This window comes from Anabrus simplex, chromosome 1 (assembly GCF_040414725.1).
Source record: "Anabrus simplex isolate iqAnaSimp1 chromosome 1, ASM4041472v1, whole genome shotgun sequence".
In the NCBI taxonomy this organism is placed as follows: domain Eukaryota; kingdom Metazoa; phylum Arthropoda; class Insecta; order Orthoptera; family Tettigoniidae; genus Anabrus; species Anabrus simplex.
Window position 1 is genome coordinate 1,643,451,664 of NC_090265.1, and position 21,505 is coordinate 1,643,473,168.

General features: G+C 47.5%; 2 non-coding genes across 2 annotated transcripts; both read right to left on the minus strand.

Annotated features, from left to right (window-relative positions):
- Positions 1–9,969: 9,969 nt before the first annotated feature.
- On the minus strand, positions 9,970–10,042 carry TRNAR-ACG (transfer RNA arginine (anticodon ACG)). The gene has a single exon. It is a non-coding gene; the product is annotated as a tRNA-Arg (tRNA).
- Positions 10,043–20,450: 10,408 nt separating this feature from the next.
- On the minus strand, positions 20,451–20,523 carry TRNAR-ACG (transfer RNA arginine (anticodon ACG)). The gene has a single exon. It is a non-coding gene; the product is annotated as a tRNA-Arg (tRNA).
- Between the last annotated feature and the right edge of the window lie 982 nt (positions 20,524–21,505).

The window sequence follows — 21,505 nt, forward strand, 5'->3', positions numbered from 1 at the left end:
ATACATCTTTTCTTTTGTTTTTTCACGCGTATGATTAACAGAATTGCAATGAAGCACTATTGTTACGAAAGCCAAAAAATATTCGTATTATTGTCCGTACATTACGGTATTTCTTGCCGCCTCTGTGGTGTAGTGGTTAGCGTGATTAGCTGCCACCCCCGGAGGCCCGGGTTCGATACCCGGCTCTGCCACGAAATTTGAAAAGTGGTACGAGGGCTGGAACGGGGTCCACTCAGCCTCGGGAGGTCAACTGAGTAGAGGTGGGTTCGATTCCCACCTCAGCCATCCTGGAAGTGGTTTTCCGTGGTTTCCCACTTCTCCTCCAGGCGAATGCCGGGATGGTGCCTAACTTAAGGCCACGGCCGCTTCCTTCAGCATAGCAGGTGAGGCCGCCTGGGCGAGGTACTGGTCATACTCCCCAGTTGTATCCCCCGACAAAGAGTCTGAAGTTCCAGGACACTGCCCTTGAGGCGGTAGAGGTGGGATCCCTCGCTAAGTCCGAGGGAAAAACCGAACCTGGAGGGTAAACAGATGATGATGATGAACATGTCTGTTCTCACGTTTAATGCTACATGTCATATAATGATATTTTCCTATGACAGCCCGGGACAGTAACGAAAATATGATAAAGCTAAACAAGAGAGAGAATGAGGGCGATTTCCGAATTCATTGTACGGTGCAGTTGTAGTCCGCCTCTGTGGTGTGGTGGTTCGTGTGACTGGATGCCGTAGGCCCATGTTCGATTCCCGGCCCTGCCACGAAATTTGAAAAGTGGTACGAGGGCTGGAACGGGGTCCACTCAGCCTCGGGAGGTCAACTGAGTAGAGATGGGTTCGATTGCCACCTCAGCCATCCTGGAAGTGGTTTTCCGTGGTTTCCCACTTATCCTCCAGGCAAATGACGGGATGGTACCTAACTTAAGTCCATGGCCGCTTCCTTCGCTCTTTTTGGTCTATCCCTTCCAATCTTCCCATCCCCACCAAGACCCCTGTTCAGCATAGCAGGTGAGGCCACCTGGGCGAGGTACTGGTCATCCTCCCCAGCTGTATCCCTAACCTGATGTCTGAAGCTCCAGGACACTGCCCTTGAGGCGGTAGAGGTGGGATCCCTCGCTGAGTCCGAGGGAAAAACCGACCCTGGAGGGTAAACAGATTAAGAAAGAAAGAAATTAGGTCAGTCTAAAGGCTGTATACAGGGTTATTCACCTAACATATTACACAGAAATAACTTCTAAACCATTAAATATATCGGCATTCTGTTTTCATATTCGTAAATGGCACCCAGGGTCTTGTAAAATAACGTGCTACTTAGTCTCATGAGGTGATTAATAACCGAGATATTGATACTAACTCCATATTTTTAAATGGAACGGCACAAATTCATACAGCTGGCCTAAAAGGTGAACTGCGTTCAAGTTCAAATATATAAGTATTTTCAAAATCGGAGAATTACTTTTTGAGATATAAATAAGAACACTATGCGCGGTTTTGCTGCCGCATCAGACGGCGTGAGTCGGGCATGGACATATTGAGGCGCAAGCTGCTTCCTGACCTTGATTCCAGCCACAGAACGGGTACCAGGCATGTACTGTAAACATAATGTGATGTACCGTAACGTACCCTGGGTGTGCAACGTTATTGTATGACTGGCGAACACACAACGGGGAAGGGAGATTAAAGTTGTATTGTTTTGTTTTGACATGTAATAGGTTGCGCTCAATTTAGCGTTTTTTCTCACGGAAGGGAATGGGAAGGATTTGGAAAGGAAGTCGGCCGTGGCCTATCATAAAGGTACCTATCCAGTTTTTGCCTGGTGTTGAACATGGGGCACCATGAAAATCAATTTCAGGTTGGGCGAGGCAGGACTCGAACTTACGCTCTCCCGAATGCACGCTACTACAGTTGCGCTGGAGCTCTGCGGAGATTAATGCGTGTAAAACAAAACATACATAATAGTGTTGCTGCCATCTCACCACGATCAGCTCTGACCACTTGCTTTTCTAGAAGGAGGTCTTCCGGTGTTTTGTGTTGTGTTTATTTCTCAACTCGTAGAGTAGTATGAACTATACACTAAAACCAGTGACAATTATAGCTTTCGTTATATTTCTTTCAAGGCAAAGTACTTATTCTATTCCTGTTAAACACATCAACCCTTTCTGTCCTTTTACGTGTTCGTCTATCATACACACTTTGCAAACCTATCACATGTGTACGAGGTGCTTACATGCCTGGTATCCGTTCTGTGGCTGAACTCATTCCCAGGAAACTGCTTGCGCCTCAATATGTCCTTGCCCGACTTCACGCCGTCTGATGCGGCATGCAAAACAGCGCATGATGTTCTTACTTATATCTCAAAAAGTAATTGTCCGATTTTGAAAATACTTACATATTTGAACTTGTACGCAGATAAATTTTAAATCAGCTGTATGAATTTGTGCCGTTTTATTTAAAAATATGGAGTTAGTATCAATATGTCGGTTGTTAATCACCCCCATGAGACTAAATAGCACGTTATTTTATAAGGCCCTGGGTGCCATTTACGAATATGAAACCAGAATGCCGATATCTTTAATGGTTTAGAAGTTATTTCTGTGTAACATATTGGGTGAATAACCCTGTATAACAAACGATTAAGAGTATGTTATTTTCGTTCCTTCCTGCCATGTACGTATTCATCGTCCGACGGATAATAATGCACTCGTTTACGAATTATTGGTTTTTTAATCTGACAACCGTGGGATACGGCATGCATGTCACTTCAAGGTGGGTAGTGGGAAAACCTAAAGAGCAATTGTACTCTTTTCGGTAGGGAAGATATTAAGAGGGTTATCATCAAGGTCAGAGCGCGACGCAAGTAGTCAGAGATCCAATATGCAACCTGAGAACCACGGAAAATTTCGTCCAACTTTGGACCAGGAACTTTTTTTTCTTACTTTCTTAATTTGCTTGCCCTTCAGTGTTTGTTTTTCCCTCGGACTGAGTGAGGGATCCCACCTCTACCGCCTCAGGGGCAGTGTCCTGGAGCGTGAGACATTGGGTCAGGTGATACAACTGGGGAGAATTACCAGTACCTCGCCCAGGCCGCCTCACCTGCTATGCTGAACAGGGGCCTTGGTGGGGATGGGAAGATTGGAAGGGATAGACCAAAAAGAGGGAAGGAAGCGGTCGTGGCCTTAAGTTAGGTACCATCCCGGTATTTGCCGGGAGGAGAATTGGGAAACCATGGAAAACCACTTCCAGGATGGCTGAGTGATTGGAGAACCCACCTCTACTCAGTCGACCTCCCGAGGCTGAGTGGACCCCGTTCCAGCCCTTATACCACTTTCCCAATTTTGTGGCAAAGCCGGGAATCGAACCCGGACCTCCGGGGGTGGCAGCTAATCACGCTAACAACTACACCACAGAGGCGGCACCAACAACTGTACCGCACATTACTTTAGGGAATTGTTCTCATTCCCTCTTGAATTTGTTCAGCTTCATATTTTCGTTACAGTTCCGGACTGTCGTATTAAAACATCATTTTAACATGTCCCATTAAAAGTGAGAATAGAGCCAGGTTACTTAGCATGAATGCCCGAAGGAAACATGTAATCCACTGCAATTCCCTTGGGAATAACGTTTAGAAATGCTGGTTCAAAAATAAAAATTTGTAAGTGTAGCATAAGCCACGGGCAACTGCCCCTGTGGCGCAACGCATAACGCGTCTGACGACGGATCAGAAGATTCCCGGTTCGAATCCTGCTAGGGTCGATACCTCTTTATTTTTATTTTTTTCATGCTTATGAACTGCGGATTACAAGGAAGCACTATTTTCACCGAAGCCAAAATATTCGTATTATGTCCGTACATTCTTTCTTGTCAGCCTCTGTCGTGTAGTGGTTCGTGTGATTAGATGCCAATCCCGGAGGCCCAGGTTCGATTCCCGGGTTTGTCACGAGGTCCTTTAAGGCTCGAGAGGTCAACTAAGTAGAGGAGGGTTCGAATCCCACCTCAGCCATCCTCGAAGTGGTTTTCCGTGATTTCCTACTTCTCCTCTATTGTCATGATGATACGTAAGTTAAGGCCACGACCGCTTCCTTCTCTCTTCCTTGTCTTCTCCTTCCGATCTTCCCAAACCCATACAAGGCAGCTGTTCATCAAAGCAGGAGAGGCCGCATGGGAGATGTACTGGCGCTTTTATCCAGTTTCATCACCCCGAACCAAAGTCTCACGCCGTTGGACACTGCTCTTGAGACGTTGGAGACCGAGACCGAGGGAAAAAGCAATGGAAGGTTAGCAGATTAAGAAGGAAGGAAAGAAGGAAAAAAAAATTCTAGGGTTCCCCGGTCTATCATCATTTTCATCATCATCATCTGTTTACCCTCCAGGTTCGGCTTTTCCCTCGGACTCAGCGAGGGATCCCACCTCTACCGCCTCAAGGGCAGTGTCCCGGAGCTTCAGACTCTTGGTCGGTGGATACAACTGGGGAGAATGACCAGTACCTCGCCCAGGCGGCCTCACCTGCTATGCTGAAGAGGGCCATTGTGGGGGATGGGAAGATTGGAAGGGTTGGACAAGGAAGAGGGAAGGAAGCGGCCGTGGCCTTAAGTTAGGTACCATCCCGGCATTTGCCCAGAGGGAAAGTGGGAAATCACGGAAAACCACTTCGAGGATGGCAGCTAATCACGTTAACCACTACATCACAGAGGCTGACTCCCCTGTCTATAATGTTCTTAATTTCGCCAAAACTTGATATTTTTGTCCGTTTTAGGCAACCCAGTATCATATCCGTAGGTAGATTATAGTAGGCCTCTGTGGTGTAGTGGTTAGTGTGATTAGCTGAAATCCCCGGAGGCCCGGGTTGGATTCCTCGGCTTTGCCACGAAATTCAAAAAGTTGTAGGATGGCTGGAACGGGGTCCACTCAGCCTCGGGAGGTGAGCTGAGTAGAGGTGTGTTCGATTCCCACCTCAGCAATTCTGGAAGTGGTTTTCCCGTAGTTTCCGAATTCTCCTCCAGTCAAATGCCGGGATGGTACCTAACTTAGGGCCACGGCCGCTTCTTTCACCTCTTTCTTGTCTATCGCTTCTAATCCTGCCATCCTCCCACAAGGCCCCTGTTCATCATAGCATGGGCGAGGTACAAGTCGTCCTTCCCAGTTGTATTTCCGACCCAAAGTCTCACGTTCCAGTACACTGCCCTTGAGGAGGTAGAGACAGGATTTCTCGCTGAGACCGAGGGAAAAGCCAACCATGGAGGGTAAACAGATTAAATACATAAATAAAGCATTTATATCGCAAATAAAGACCGACATTGTCAGGATTCGAACCCGGAATCTTCTGCTCCGTAGTCAGACGAATTATCCATTGCGCCATATATATATATATATATATGAGGTGCGCACTTACGTAGTCTACCAACTTTAGCTACAAGTGGTTGGCTGAACACACCAAGGCAAATATTTATCAATCAATCACCATTGATCTGAATTTAGGGCAGATTCCCTATCATTTGTTTACCAAGTCATTTTCTTCCGCCTCCGTAGTGTAAGAGTTAACAGTATCAGCTGGTGTCCTCGGAGACCTGTATTCGATTCCCGGTACTGACAGAAATTTTAAAATGGCAGAATAGCTGGTGTCCGCCTCTGTGGTGTAGTGGTACGAGGGCTGGAACGGGTACCACTCAGCCTCGGGAGGTCAACTGAGTAGAGGTGGGTTCGATTCCCACCTCAGCCATCCTGGAAGTGGTTTTCCGTGGTTTCCCACTTTCCCTCTGGGCAAATGCCGGGATGGTACCTAACTTAAGGCCACGGCCGCTTCCTTCCCTCTTCCTTGTCCAACCCTTCCAATCTTCCCATCCCCCACAATGGCCCTCTTCAGCATAGCAGGTGAGGCTGCCTGGGCGAGGTACTGGTCATTCTCTCCAGTTGTATCTCCCGATACAATGTCTCACGCACCAGGACACTGCCCTTGAGGCGGTAGAGGTGGCATCCCTCGCTAAGTCCGAAGAAAAATCCAACCCTGGAGGTAAGTAGATTAAGAAATAGAAGATATTATTCCAATCCCTAATTCCTCTTCCTATAAATAAATGAATAAATGAAAACCTACAGGCTGTTTTCCAGTCATTGACCGGGTCAGGGATGTGCAGAATGAATCATATATAGGCCATTAGTACGATGGGTTCGCCACTCCCATAGTGATTTAGTAATGACTGATAGATGCTATGAAATGAGTATGGGGAGTGATGCTGGAATGAAATATGACAGGGAAACCCGGAGTACCCGGAGAAAAACCTGTCCCCACTCTGCATGGTCCAACACAAGTCTCACATGGAGTGACCGGGATTTGAACCAGTACTACGGTATCGACTGGTGACAGGCCGACGCGCTGTCGTCTGAGCTACGGCGGCCCTTCAGCCTATAAATAAATATTTGTCCTCTTCAATTCCAATTTTATCTCCATTATGATCTATTCTATCCGCCTCTGTGTTGTAGTGGTTAGTGTGATTAGCTGCCACCCCCGGAGGTCCGGGTTCGATTCCCGGCTCAGCCACGAAGTTTGAAAAGTGGTACGATGGCTGGAACGGGGTCCACTAAGCTTTGGGAGGACAACTGAGTAGAGGGGTGTTCGATTCCCTCCTCAGCCATCCTGGAAATGGTTTTCCGTGGTTTCGCACTTCTCCTTCAAGCAAATGCCGGGATGGTACCTAACTTAAGGCGACGGCCACTTCCTTCCATCTTCCTTGTCTATCCCTTCCAGTCTTCCCATCCCCTTTCAAGGCCCCTGTTCAGCATAGCAGGTGAGGCCGCCTGGGCGAGGTACTGGTCCACCTCTCCAGTTGTATCCCCCGACCGAAAGTCTCATGCTCCAGGACACTGCCCTTGAGGTGGTAGAGGTGGGATCCCTCGCTGAGTCCGAGGGAAAAACCAACCATGGAGGGTAAACGGATTACAATACGATACGATTATCTGTGCTACATGTATAAGCTCCACTAACCCTTATTCATCTACTAATGTCTCTCCATCACCCAGTTTTAGACGTCCCGCTTAATCGAGCAGCTCGTCTGCTTATTCCCAACTCTTCCTAGCCCAAATCTTGCAATGTTTTAGTAATACTATTCTTTTGAAGCAAATATTCTCTTTCTTTCTTGCTTTCTTTCTTAATCTGTTTACCATCCAGGGTCGGATTCTCCCTCGGACTCAGCAAGGGATCCCACCTTTACCACCTCAAGGGCAGTGTCCTGGAGTGTGAGACTTTGGGTCGGTGTATACAACTAGCGAGGAGGACCAATATCTTGCCCAGGCTGCCTCACCTGCTATGCAGAGTACTGGGGGGGGGGGGGGAGCGACGGGCAAGGAAGAGGGAAGGAAGCGGCCGTGACCTTAAGTTAGCTACCATTCCGGCATTTGCTTGGAGGAGAAGTGGGAAACCACTGAATACCACTTCGAGGATGGCAGAGGTGGGAATCGAATCCCGCTCTACTCAGTTGTCCTCCCGAGACTGAGCGCACCCCGTTCCAGCCCTCGTACCACTTAATAAATTTCGTGGCAAAGCCGGGAATCCGACCCGGTTCCCCGGGGGTGGCAGCTAATCACGCTAACCACTACACCACAGATGCGGACTTGTAGGAAATCACACAGAAAATGTCGCGCTGCTTTCCTGAATACAACGGTGAAAATAACAGTGAATCCAATCAATCAATCAATCAATCAATCAATCAATCAATCAATCAATCAATCAATCAATCAATCAATCAATCAATCAATCAATCAATCAATCAATCAATCAATCAATCAATCAATCAATCAATCAATCAATCAATCAATCAATCAATCAATCAATCAATCAATCACTACTGATCTGCATTTAGGGCAGTCGCCCGGGTGGGAGATTCCCTATCTGCTGCTTTCCCAGCCCTATCTTAAATGATTGCGAAGAAATTGGAAATTTATTGAACATCTCCCTTGGCAAGTTATTCCAATCCCTCACTCCCCTTCCTATAAACGAATATTTAGATTGGATTTTAATCCAAGGCCCGGTAGGGCAGATATTAAGAGCGTCACCATCAAAGCCAGAGTGCTACGCAAATGATATGAAACCTGCGAACCACGGAGAAATTCGCACAACTTCGTAGCAGGATCTGTATCGTACAATCATCATCATCATCTGTTTACCCTCCAGGTTCGGCTTTTCCCTCGGACTCAGAGAGGGATCCCACCTCTACCACCTCAAGGGCAGTGTCCTGGAGCTTCAGACACTTGGTCGGGGGATACAACTTGGGAGAATGACCAGTACCTCGCCCAGGCGGCCTCACATGCTATGCTGAACAGGGGCCTTGTGGAGGGATGGGAAGATTGGAAGGGATGGGCAAGGAAGAGGGAAGGAAACGGCCGTGGCCTTAAGTTAGGTACCATCCGGGCATTCGCCTGGAGGAGAAGTGGGAAACCACGGAAAACCACTTCCAGGATGGCTGAGATGGGAATCGAACCCACCTCTACTCAGTTGACCTCCCGAGGCTGAGTGGACCCCGTACAAGCCCTCGTACCACTTTTCAAATTTCGTGGCAGAGCCGGGAATCGAACCCGGACCTCCGGGGGTGGCAGCTCATCACGTTAACCACAACACCACAGAGGCGGTCCAGAGACATGTTACCTCGCATAAATGCCTGAAGGAAACATGTAATCCAAAGCAAATCACCGTGCGAAGAACGGGTACAAATGGTAGTTGAAAATAAAATTAGCATGTGAAGCGTACGACGTGTACAAGTGGGCCTGTGGGGCAACGGATAACGCGTCTGACTACGGATCAGAAGATTCCAGGTTCGAATCCTGGCAGGGTCAATACATCTGCTCTTTTGTTTTCTCATTTGTGTGATTAACGGAATTGCAATGAAGCACTCTTGTTACGGAAGCCAAAAAATATTCGTATTATTGTCCGTACATTATTTCTTGTCCGCCTCTGTGGTGTGGTGGTTAGTGTGAGTAGCTGCCAATCCCGGAAGCCCAAGTTCAATTCCCGGCTCTGCCGCGAAAATTGAAAAGTGGTACGAGGCATGGAACGGGGTTTGCTCAGGCTCGAGAAGTCAACTAAGTAGAGTTGTGTTCGATTCCCACCTCCTCAGCCATCCTCGAAGTGGTTTTCCGTGATTCCCCACTTCTCATCTAAACAAATGTCCGGAAGGTACCTATGTTAAGGCCACGGCCGCTTCCTTCCCTATTTATTGTCTTTCCCTTCCGACCTTCCCGCCCCATACAAGGCCGCTGGCCAGCAAAGCAAGTGAGGGCGCCTGGGCGAGATACCCGTGCTTTTGTGCAGTTTCATCCCCCTACCCAACGGCTCATGCTCCGCGACACTGCTCTTCAGAGTAGACGTGGGATCACTTTCTGATACCGAGGGGAAAACCAACCGTGGAGTGCAAGCGGATTTGGAGACAAAAAAGGAAAGAAAGAAAGAATGAAAGAGAGAAAGAATGATTGAAAGAAAGAAGGAATTACCGTTTGTAATTTTATAAGTACAATTCTAGGGTGTACGCTGTCTATAATGCTATCTATTTCGTCAAATTTTGATATATTTATACGTTTTAGGTCATTTTTGCTATTGGCTTTAAGTCGCACCGACACAGATAGGTCTTATGGCGACGATGGGACACGAAAGGCCTAGGAGTGGAAAGAAAGCGGCCGTGGCCTTAACTTAGGTACCTTCCCGACATTTGCCAAGGGGAGATGTGCGAAACCACAGTTAACCAGTTCGAGGATGGTTGGCCTCTCGAACCTGAACACACCCCGCCCTGTCCTCGTACTACTTTTCAAATTTCGTTGCAAAGCCGGGAGTCGAACCTCTGCCTAAAGGTATTGGCAGCTAATCACACTAACCACTGGCTGACAAGAAAGATTGTACGGATAAAAATACGAATATTTTGGCTTTTATAACAATAGTGCTACCTTGTAACTCCGTAATTCATACGCATGAAACAAAACAAAATAAAAGATGTATCGACCCTGCCAGGATTCGAACCTGGAATCTTCTGATCCGTAGTCAGACGCGTTATCCGTTGCGCCACAGGGCCAGTTGTGCATTTTGTGCGCTTCACATACCAGTTATATTTTCGGACTGGCATTTGTATCCGTTCCTTCCACGGGAATTTTTAGTATATTACATGATTGTTTCCTTCAGGCATTTATGCGAAGTAACATGTCTGTTCTCACGTTTAATGCTACATGTTATATAATGATATTTTCCTATGACAACCCGGGACAGTAACGAAAGTATGATAAAGCTGAACAACTGGAGAGAGAATGAGGGCGATTTCCGAATTCATTGTACGGTACAGTTGTAGTCCGCCTCTGTGGTGTAGTGGTGGCCCTGCCACGAAATTTGAAAAGTGGTACGAGGGCTGGAACGGAGTCCACTCAGCCTCGGGAGGTTAACTGAGTACAGATGGATTCGATTGCCACCTCAGCCATCCTGGAAGTGGTTTTCCGTGGTTTCCCACTTATCCTCCAGGCAAATGACGGGATGGTACCTAACTTAAGACCACGGCCGCTTCCTTTGCTCATTTTGGTCTATCCCTTCCAATCTTCCCATCCCCACCAAGACCCCTGTTCAGCATAGCAGGTGAAGCCGCCTGGGCGAGGTACTGGTCATCCTCCTCAGTTGTATCCCGGACCTGACGTCTGAAGCTCCAGGACACTGCCCTTGAGGCGGTAGAGGAGGGATCGCTGAGTCCGAGGGAAAAACCGACCCTGGAGGGAAAACAGATAAAGAAAGAAAGAAAGAAATTTGGTCAGTCTGAAGGCTGTATGCAGGATTATTCACCTAACACGTTACACAGAAATAACTTCTAAACCATTAAAGATATCGGCATTCTGTTTTCATATTCGTAAATGGCACCCAAGGCCCTGTAAAATAAGGTGATACTTAGTCTCATGAGGTGATTAGTAACCGGGATATTGATATTAACTCCATATTTTTAAATGGAACGGCACAAAGTCAACAGCTGGCCTAAAAGGTGAACTGCGTTCAAGTTCAAATATGTAAGTATTTTCAAAATTGGATAATTAGTTTTTGAGATATAAATAAGAACACAATGCTCGGTTTTGCTGCCGCATCAGACGGCGTGAGTCGGGCATGGACATATTGAGGCGCAAGCTGCTTCCTGACCTTGATTCCAGCCACAGAACGGGTACCAGGCATGTAATGTAAACATAATGTGGTGTACCGTAACATACCCTGGGTGTGCAACGTTATTGTATGACTGGCGAACACACATCGGGGAAGGGAGATTACAGTTGTATTGTTTTGTTTTGACATGTAATAGGTTGCGCTCAATTTAGCGTTTTTTCTCACGGATGGGAATGGGAAGGATTTGGAAAGGAAGTCGGCCGTGGCCTATCATAAAGGTACCTATCCAGTTTTTGCCTGGTGTTGAACATGGGGCACCATGAAAATCACTTTCAGGTTGGGCGAGGCAGGACTCGAACCTACGCTCTCCCAAATGCACGCTGCTACAGTCGCGCTGGAGCTCTGCGGAGATTAATGCGTGTAAAACAAAACATACATAATAGTGTTGCTGCCATCTCACCACGATCAGCTCTGACCACTTGCTTTTCTAGAAGGAGGTCTTCCGGTGTTTTGTGTTGTGTTTATTTCTCAACTCATAGAGTAGTATGAACTATACACTAAAACCAGTGACAATTATAGCTTTCGTTATGTTCCTTTCAAGGCAAAGTACTTATTCTATTCCTTTTAAACACATCAACCCTTTCTGTCCTTTTATGTGTTCGTTTATCATACACACTTTGCAAACCTATCACATGTGTACGAGGTGCTTACATGCCTGGTATCCGTTCTGTGGCTGAACTCACTCCCAGGAAACTGCTTGTGCCTCAATATGTCCTTGCCCGACTTCACGCCGTCTGATGCGGCATGCAAAACAGCGCATGCTGTTCTTATTTATATCTCAAAAAGTAATTGTCCGATTTTGAAAATACATATTTGAACTTGTACGCAGAATAACTTCTAAATCAGCCATATGAATTTGTGCCGTTCTATTTAAAAATATGGAGTTAGTATCAATATCTCGGTTGTTAATCACCCCCATGAGACTAAGTAGCACGATTTTTTACAAGGCCCTGGATGCCATTTACGAATATGAAACCAAAATGCCGATATCTTCAATGGTTTAGAAGTTATTTCTGTGTAACATCATCATCATCATCATCATCTGTGTACCCTCCAGGTTTGGCTTTTCCCTCGGACTCAGCGAGGGATCCCACCTCTACCGCCTCAAGGGCAGTGCCCTGGAGCTTCAGACTCTTGGTCGGGGGATACAACTGGGGAGAATGACCAGTACCTCGCACAGGCAGCCTCACCTGCTATGCTGAACAGGGGCCTTGTGGACGGATGGGAAGATTGGAAGGGATAGACAAGGAAGAGGGAATGAAGCGGCCGTGGCCTTAAGTTAGGTACCATCCCGGCATTCGCCTAGAGGAGAAGTGGGAAACCACGGAAAACCACTTCCAGGATGGCTGAGATGGGAATCGAACCCACCTCTACTCAGTTGACCTCGCGAGGCTGAGTGGACCCCGTTCCAGCCCTCGTACCACTTTGCAAAATTTCGTGGCAGAGCCGGGAATCGAACCCGGACCTCCGGGGGTGGCAGCTAATCACGCTAACCACTACACCACAGAGGTGGACTCTGTGTAACGTGTTAGGTGAATAACCCTGTATAAAAACGGTTAAGAGTATGTTATTTTCGTTCCTTCCTGCCATGTACGTATTCATCGTCCGACGGATAATAATGCACTCGTTTACGAATTATTGGTTTTTTAATCTGACAACCGTGGGATACGGCATGCATGTCACTTCAAGGTGGGTAGATGGAAAACCTAAAGAGCAATTGTACTCTTTTCGGTAGGGAAGATATTAAGAGGGTTATCATCAAGGTCGGAGATCCAATATGAAACCTGAGAACCACGGAGAATTTCGCCCAACTTTGGACCAGGAACTGTCTTTTTTACTTTCTTAATTTGCTTACCCTCCAGTGTTTGTGTTTCCCTCGGACTGAGTGCAGTGTCCTGGAGCGTGAGACATTGGGTCGGGTGATACAACTGGGGAGAATGACCAGTACCTCGCCCAGGCCGCCTCACCTGCTAAGCTGAACAGGGGCCTAGTGGAGGGATGGGAAAATTGGATGGGACAGGAAAGGAAGAGGGAAGGAAGCGGCCGTGGCCTTAAGTTAGGCACCATCCCGGCATTTGCCTGGAGAAGTGGGAAACCACGGAAAACCACTCCCAGGATGGCCGAGGTGGGAATCGAACCCACCTCTACTCAGTTGACCTCCCGAGGCTGAGTGGACCCCGTTCCAGCCCTCGTAGCACTTTTCAAATTTCGTGGCAGAGCCGGGAATCGAACCCGGACCTCCGGGAGTGGCAGCTAATCACGCTAACCACTACACCACAGAGGCGACCTCGAATTTGTTCAGCTTCATATTTTCATAATAGTCCTGGGCTGTCGTATTAAAATATCATTTTAACGCCAGGTTACTTAGCATGAATGCCTGAAGGAAACATGTAATCCACTGTTATTCCCTTGAGAATAACGGGTAGAAATGCTAGTTCAAAAATGAAAATTTTAAGTGTAGCACACGCACGGCAACTGGCCCTGTGGCGCAACGGATAACGCGTCTGACTACGGATCAGAAGATTCCAGGTGCGAATTTATTTCATGCTTATGAACTGCGGATTACAAGGAAGCACTATTTTCACCGAAGCCAAAATATTCGTATTATGTCCGTACATTCTTTCTTGTCAGCCTCTGTCGTGTAGTGGTTCGTGTGATTAGATGCCAATCCCGGAGGCCCAGGTTCGATTCCCGGGTTTGTCACGAGGTCCTTTAAGGCTCGAGAGGTCAACTAAGTAGAGGAGGGTTCGAATCCCACCTCAGCCATCCTCGAAGTGGTTTTCCGTGATTTCCTACTTCTCCTCTATTGTCATGATGATACGTAAGTTAAGGCCACGACCGCTTCCTTCTCTCTTCCTTGTCTTCTCCTTCCGATCTTCCCAAACCCATACAAGGCAGCTGTTCATCAAAGCAGGAGAGGCCGCATGGGAGATGTACTGGCGCTTTTATCCAGTTTCATCACCCCGAACCAAAGTCTCACGCCGTTGGACACTGCTCTTGAGACGTTGGAGACCGAGACCGAGGGAAAAAGCAATGGAAGGTTAGCAGATTAAGAAGGAAGGAAAGAAGGAAAAAAAAATTCTAGGGTTCCCCTGTCTGTAATGTTCTTAATTTCGCCAAAAATGGATATTTTTATCAGTTTTAGGCAACCGGGGATCATATCAGTAGGTAAATTTTAGTCCGCCTCTGTGGTGTAGTGGTTAGTGTGAATAGCTGAAATCTCCGGAAGCCCGGGTTGGATTCCCGGCTTTGCCACGAAATTCGAAAAGTTGTACGAGGGCTGGAACGGGGTCCACTCAGCCTCGGGAGGTGAGCTGAGTAGAGGTGTGTTCGATTCCCACCTCAGCAATCCTGGAAGTGATTTTTCCGTAGTTTCCGAATTCTCCTCCAGTCAAATGCCGGGATGGTACCTAACTTAGGGCCACGGCCGCTTCTTTCCCCTCTTTCTTGTCTATCCCTTCTAATCCTGCCATCCTCCCACAAGGCCCCTGTTCATCATAGCAAGTGAAGCCGCATGGGCGAGGTACAAGTCGTCCTTCCCAGTTGTATCCCCGACCCAAAGTCTCACGTTCCAGTACACTGCCCTTGAGGAGGTAGAGACAGGATCCCTCGCTGAGACCGAGGGAAAAGCCAACCATGGAGGGTAAACAGATTAAATACATAAATAACGCATTTATATCGCAAATAAAGTCCGAACTTGCCAGGACTCGAACCCGTAATCTTCTGCTCCGTAGTCAGACGAATTATCCATTGCGCCACAGGGACACAAATATGCGGTGCGCACTTACGTAGTCTACCAACTTCAGCTACAAGTGGTTGGCTGAACACACCAAGGCAAATATTTATCAATCAATCACCATTGATCTGAATTTAGGGCAGATTCCCTATCATTTGTTTACCAAGTTATTTTCTTCCACCTCCGTAGTGTAAGAGTTAACAGTATCAGCTGGTGTCCTCGGAGACCTGTATTCGATTCCCGGTACTGACAGAAATTTAAGAATGGCAGAATAACTGTTGTCCGCCTCTGTGGTGTAGTGGTACGAGGGCTGGAACGGGTTCCACTCAGCCTCGGGAGGACAACTGAGTAGAGGTGGGTTCGATTCCCACATCAGCCATCCTGGAAGTGGTTTTCCGTGGTTTTCTACTTCTCCTCCAGGCAAATGCCGGGATGATACCTAACTTAAGGCCACGGCCGCTTTCTTCACTCTTCCTTGTTCATCCCTTCCAATCTCCCCTTCCCCCACAATGCCCCAGTTCAGCATAGCAGGTGAGGCCGCCTGGGCGAGGTACTGGTCATTCTCCCCAGTTGTATCTCCAGACCCAATGTCTCACGCACCAGGACACTGCCCTTGGGGCGGTAGAGGTGGGATCCCTCGCTTAGTCCGAGTGAAAAACCAACCCTGGAGGGTAAGCAGATTAAGAAATATATTATTCCAATCCCTAATTCCTCTTCCTATAAATAAATGAATAAATGAAAACCTACAGGCTGTTTTCCAGTCATTGACTGGGTCAGGGATGTACAGAATGAATCATATATAGGCCATTAGTACGATGGGTTCGCCACTCCCATAGTGATTTAGTAATGACTGATAGATGCTATGAAATGAGAATGGGGAGTGATGCTGGAATGAAATATGGCAGGGAAAATCGGACTACCCGGAGAAAAACCTGCCCCTCCTCAGCTTTGTCCAGCACAAGTCTCACATGGAGTGATAAGGATTTGAACCACGGTATCGAGCGGTGTCAGGCCGACGCGCTGTCGTCTGAGCCACGGAGGCCCTTCATCCTATAAATAAATATTTGCTCCAATTTGTCCTCTTCAATTCCAATTTTATCTTCATTATGATCTATCCTGTCCGCCTTTGTGTAGTGTAGTGGTTAGTGTGATAAGCTGCCACCCCCGGAGGTCCGGGTTCGATTCCCGGCTCTGCCACGAAATTTGAAAAGTGGTACGAGGGCTGGAACGGGGTTCACTCAGCCTCGGGAGGTCAACTGAGTAGAGGAGGGTTCGATTCCCTCCTCAGCCATCATGGAAGTAGTTTTCCTTGGTTTTCCACTTCTCCTTCAGGGAAATGCCGGGATGGTACCTAACTTAAGGCCACGGCCGCATCCTTATCTCTTTTTGGTCTATCCCTTCCAATCTTTCCATCCCCGCCAAGGCCCCTGTTCAGCATAACAGGTGAGACGGCCTGGGCGAGGTACTGGTCATTCTCCCCAGTTGTATCCACCCGACCGAAAGTCTCAAGCTCCAGGACACTGCCCTTGAGGTGGTAGAGGTGGGATCCCTCGCTGAGTCCGAGGGAAAAACCAACCCTGGAGGGTAAACGGATTACGGCACGATACGATCGTACATTTATAAGCTCCACTCACCCTTATTCATCTACTAATGTCTCTCCATCACGCCATTTTCACACGTCCCGCTTGGTCGAGCAGCTCGTCTCCTTAATCCCAACTCTTCCCAGCCCAAATCTTGCAATGTTTTAGTAATACTATACTTATGTAGCAAATATTTTCTTTCTTTCTTGCGCTCTTGCCTGGTCGGGGATTTTAACCTCATTGGTTAATTCCTATGGCTCGGTGGCTGGGTGTTTGTTCTCTCTCCAGCATCCCTGCAACTCACAAACCACACATAACACTATCCTCCATCATAATAACACGCAGCTACCTACACATGGCGGATGCCGCTCACCCTCATCGAAGATCACAAACACTCAGACCCCGAGCTGGATGGACTACCAAACGTGGTTAAAATCTCCAGCTCCACCGACAATCGAATCCGGGGCTCTATGAACCGAAGTCCACTAAATCACAGAGGCGAACTCATCATACTCTAGAAAATTGATTATTGCATTCTTGGTAGATTCATAGGCCCTGAGTCTATTTCCCGATTTTGATGCACGGAATCCTGCACATGTCGTTACCAAGTTCCATACAGATTTCTCTCGAAAACGATTCCTTAGATGCAAATTAAGTCAATCGTTTGTGTTTTATTTATTGAAATACATTTTTATGATTATTTGATTCTATCAACATATTTGACACCATTTTTCATCATCATCATCATCTGTTTACCCTCCAGGTTCGGTTTGTCCATCGGACTCAGCGAGGGATACCACCTCTACCGCCTCAAGTGCAGTGTTCTGGAGCTTCAGACTCTTGGTCGGGGGATACAACTGAGGAGAATGACCAGTACCTCGCCCAGGCGGCCTCACCTGCTATGCTGAACAGGGGCCTGGTGGAGGGATGGGAAGTCTGGAAGGGATAGACAAGGAAGAGGGAAGGAAGCGGCCGTGGACTTAAGTTAGGTACCATCCCGGCATTTGCCTGGAGGAGAAGTGGGAAACCACGGAAAACCACTTCCAGGATGGCTGAGGTGGGAATCGAACCCACCTCTACTCAGTTGACCTCCCGAGGCTGAGTGGACCCCGTTCCAGCCCTCGTACCACTTTTCAAATTTCGTGGCAGAACCGGGAATCGAACCCGGACCTCCGGGGGTGGCAGCTAATCACGCTAACCACTAACCACAGAGGCGGACTGACACCATTTTTTCCAGATATTTTTGGTCGGCACTAATGAGAATTAATCTTTTTTTTTTTTTGCTAGTTGCTTTACGTCGCACCGACACAGTTACGTCTTATGGCGACGATGGGATAGGAAAGGCCTAGGAAACAGAAGGAAGCGGCCATGGCCTTAATTAAGGTACAGCCCCGGCATTTTCCTGGTGTAAAAATGTGAAACCACGGAAAACCACCTTCAGGGCTGCCGACAGTGGGGCTCGAACCCACTATCTCCCGATTACTGGATACTGGCCGCACTTAAGCGACTGCAGCTATCGAGCTCGGTGGAATTAATCGTAGATTTATGGCTGGATGCCCTTCCTATCACCAATCCTATGTGGGTGAATGTATTCACTATCACGTATTTATGTGGCGGTAGCTAGTGTGGTATGTTATGAGTAATGTAGATGTGGAAGAAGATCACCAACACCCAGACCCCGATCAGGATGGACTACCAAACGTGTTTAAAATCCGCAGCCCCAACGGAAATAGAATCCGGGGCTCTATGGACCGAAGTTCACAACGGTTACCATTCAGCCAGCCAAGTGCGGGACCCTTAACTGCATCTGAATAAGGAGACCTGATGAAGATGATGAAGTCCGCCTCTGTGGTGTAGTAGTTAGTGTGATTAGCTGCCATCCTCTGAGGCCACGAAATTTGAAAAGTGGTACGAGTGCTGGAACGGGGTCCACTCAGCCTCGAGAGGTTAACTCAGTAGAGGCGAGTTCTATTCCCATCTCAGCCATCATAGAAGTGGTTTTCCGTGTTTTCCCACTTCTCCTCCACGCGAATGCCGGGATGGTACCTAACTTAATGTCACGGCCGCTTCCTTCCCTCTTCCCTGTTTATCCTTTCCGATCTTCCTATTCCTGCACTAGGTCGTTGTTCAGAATAGCATGTGAGGACGCCTGGGCGGGGTACTGGCCCTAATTCTCAACCCCCGACCCAAAGCCTCACGCTCTAGGACACTGCCCTTGAGGTGGTAGAAGTGGAATCCATCGCTGAGTCCGAGGGAAAAACAAACCCTGGAGGATAAACGGATGAAGAAATAAATACGTAAAGAATTCTTCCCACAAACGATGAGACGATGGTGACCTTAACTGCATCTGATATTTTCTTTCGCGTCTTTAACAGATACACTGGTCAAAAAAAATTAGGGGAACATGTTTTTGAACGTATGCCATGCTCCACAAAACAATACCTCACACCCAGGTATATTATCAACTAAACCTTTATTCTTTACCGTTCAAGTATACAAAAGAACATCGACGGATTCACGTTCATTTTCAGAACACAAACGGAAATGTCCAAATAGGGGCGGAAACAATGTGATAACAGTCCTCCAGGCTGGATTTTTATCATAGTTGGAGGGCTTCAGTAAGGTGTATGTCCTCCTCGAGCATTTATCACAGCCTGGCACCTACGTGGCATACTCCGTGTAAGTCGACGGAGGTCACGTTGCAGTATCAGGTCCCATTCTTCAACGGGAACCTGTTCGAGGTCTTGAAGAGTCTGTAGTGGAACAGGACGTCCACGAACACTTCTGTCAAGCCTATACCACACATGCTCGATGGGATTAAGGTCGGGACTCACTGCTTGCCATTCCATCTCTTGAATGTCCAGTTCTCGCAAGACAGCTCTGGTGATGCGCGCTACATGAGCCCTGGCATTGTCGTGCATGAGCACGAATTCAGGGCCAACACCGTATACAGCAGCCAACACATACTGTAGGAGTGTCTGGCTGATGTATCCCGCAGCGGTAAGATTACCACGTTCGATGAAAAGATCCGTACGGCGATCAAAACTGATGCCACCCCACACCATCACAGAACCTTGTCCGAATCGGTCGCCTTCCTGGACAACATTTGGCATGTATTGCTCACCACGGCGGCTCCATACATGTTGACGTCCATCACGCTGTATCAGGGGAAATCTGGACTCGTCTGTGAACAACACAGGTCTCCATTGGCAAAGTTGCCAGTTGATGTGGGTACGGGCAAACAGAAGGCGAGCTACGCGATGTTGCTGCGTTAAACGGGGAACTCGAACAGACGTCTGGGTCGTAAGGACACTTCTGACACCGTGACTCCAATGACCCTCATGAGGTCTTGTTGCAGTTCTCTGGCAGTTGTTCAACGACGCCGCAACGCACAGATGGTCAGATATCGGTCATTCTATGGGGTTGTCATGCGTCCACGACCTTGTCCAACCCTCCTTGTGAACTGGCCTGTCTCACTGCAGTGCTTGCACTAGCGTTGAATAACTGACGGGGATTGATTGAGATCCACAGCAACACGACGGAAAGTCCATCCGTCCTGGATCGAAGTGACTGCCTTTGCGACTTGAAGATGTCTCATGGGATGTGCTGGTTGACGTACAACGTGCTTAAATGACTGCAGTAGTCTGTGCACCTCACACGGAAGCACCGGTACTTACTTTGTATTGAGGGGTCACCTGATAGTTTCATGCATGGCTACGCCTACAGATGGAGTATAACTTCGATTTGACATACCCTCCTATTTAATGTTGTATACCGTGAGTAGCTAAGGTCTCAAGGTATGTTGTACGACCTTTATAACCCCCTCTACCAAATTAACGTTCACATACCAGACGTTACAAGACATGTTCCACTAATTTTATACTGTAATTTTGGGTCGGTGCTAATGTGGATTAAGTCTAATTTTACGGCTGCATGACCTTCATTTAATTTCATTATTCATGTATATCGCAAAAAACCGACCCTGCCAGGATTCGAACCTGGAATCTTCTGATCCGTAGTCAGACGCGTTATCCGTTGCGCCACAGGGCCAGATGCGTGCGCTCAGTACTGCACTATGTGTCTATCACAACAAACGGAGAAACTATTCAAAAAATAAATGTTTCATAATGAGCTTATCGAACAGGCCAGTGAGAAACCCAGGATCATATTGATGTCTTCTTCAAACTCTTCAATAGGAGACGAAGAATAATAAGAATACGTATTTGCACAATCCCAGCTTCTTATCATACTTCTTTGGTACTTCGTAACTGTGGCAACATTTTTTCTTCTCAGTCCTGTCCGACCGATAAAAGAGAATTATCATTATGTGTCTCTTAAATTTCTGGTTATTTATAGCTCATAAATCAGGACAGCAACCACCCTGGAAGTGGTTTTCCGTGATTTCCCACTTCTTCTCCAGGCAAATGCCGGGATGGTACTTAACTTAAGGTCACGGCCACTTCCTTCCCTCTTCCTTGTCTATACCTTCCAATCTTTCCATCCCCTCCCCCCCCCCCCCCCGCAAAGCCCATGTTCAGTATAGCAGGTGAGGCCGCATGGGAGAGGTACTGGTCATCCTCCCTAGTTGTATCTCCCGACCCAATGTCTCACGCTCCAGGACACTGTCCTTGAGGCGGTTGAGGTGGGATCCCTCGTTTAGTCCGAGGGCGAAACCAACCCTGGAGGGTAAACAGATTAAGTAAGTAAGTAAGTAAGTAAGTAAGTAAGTAAGTAAGTAAGTAAAAGCATTGGGACATACTACATTTTGCTCACGCAGTGACGATATACAGACTGTACAATGCAATTCTTGGTATACAAGATGTACCTAAATCATACCGGCAAGAAGTCAGGAATGGTCTTCGTGTTATATAAAGAACAATAGCTCAATTAGATTGGCGGAAAAAATGTTTCTTTTCGAGACAATTAGGTAATTTTTTACTATCAGGCGCGCGATTCAAATTGATGAACTCGCCGTATTTGCTGTGCTAGAGCGCAGACCGCTGTGCTTCAGGTTGCTTCGTTCGACTCATGC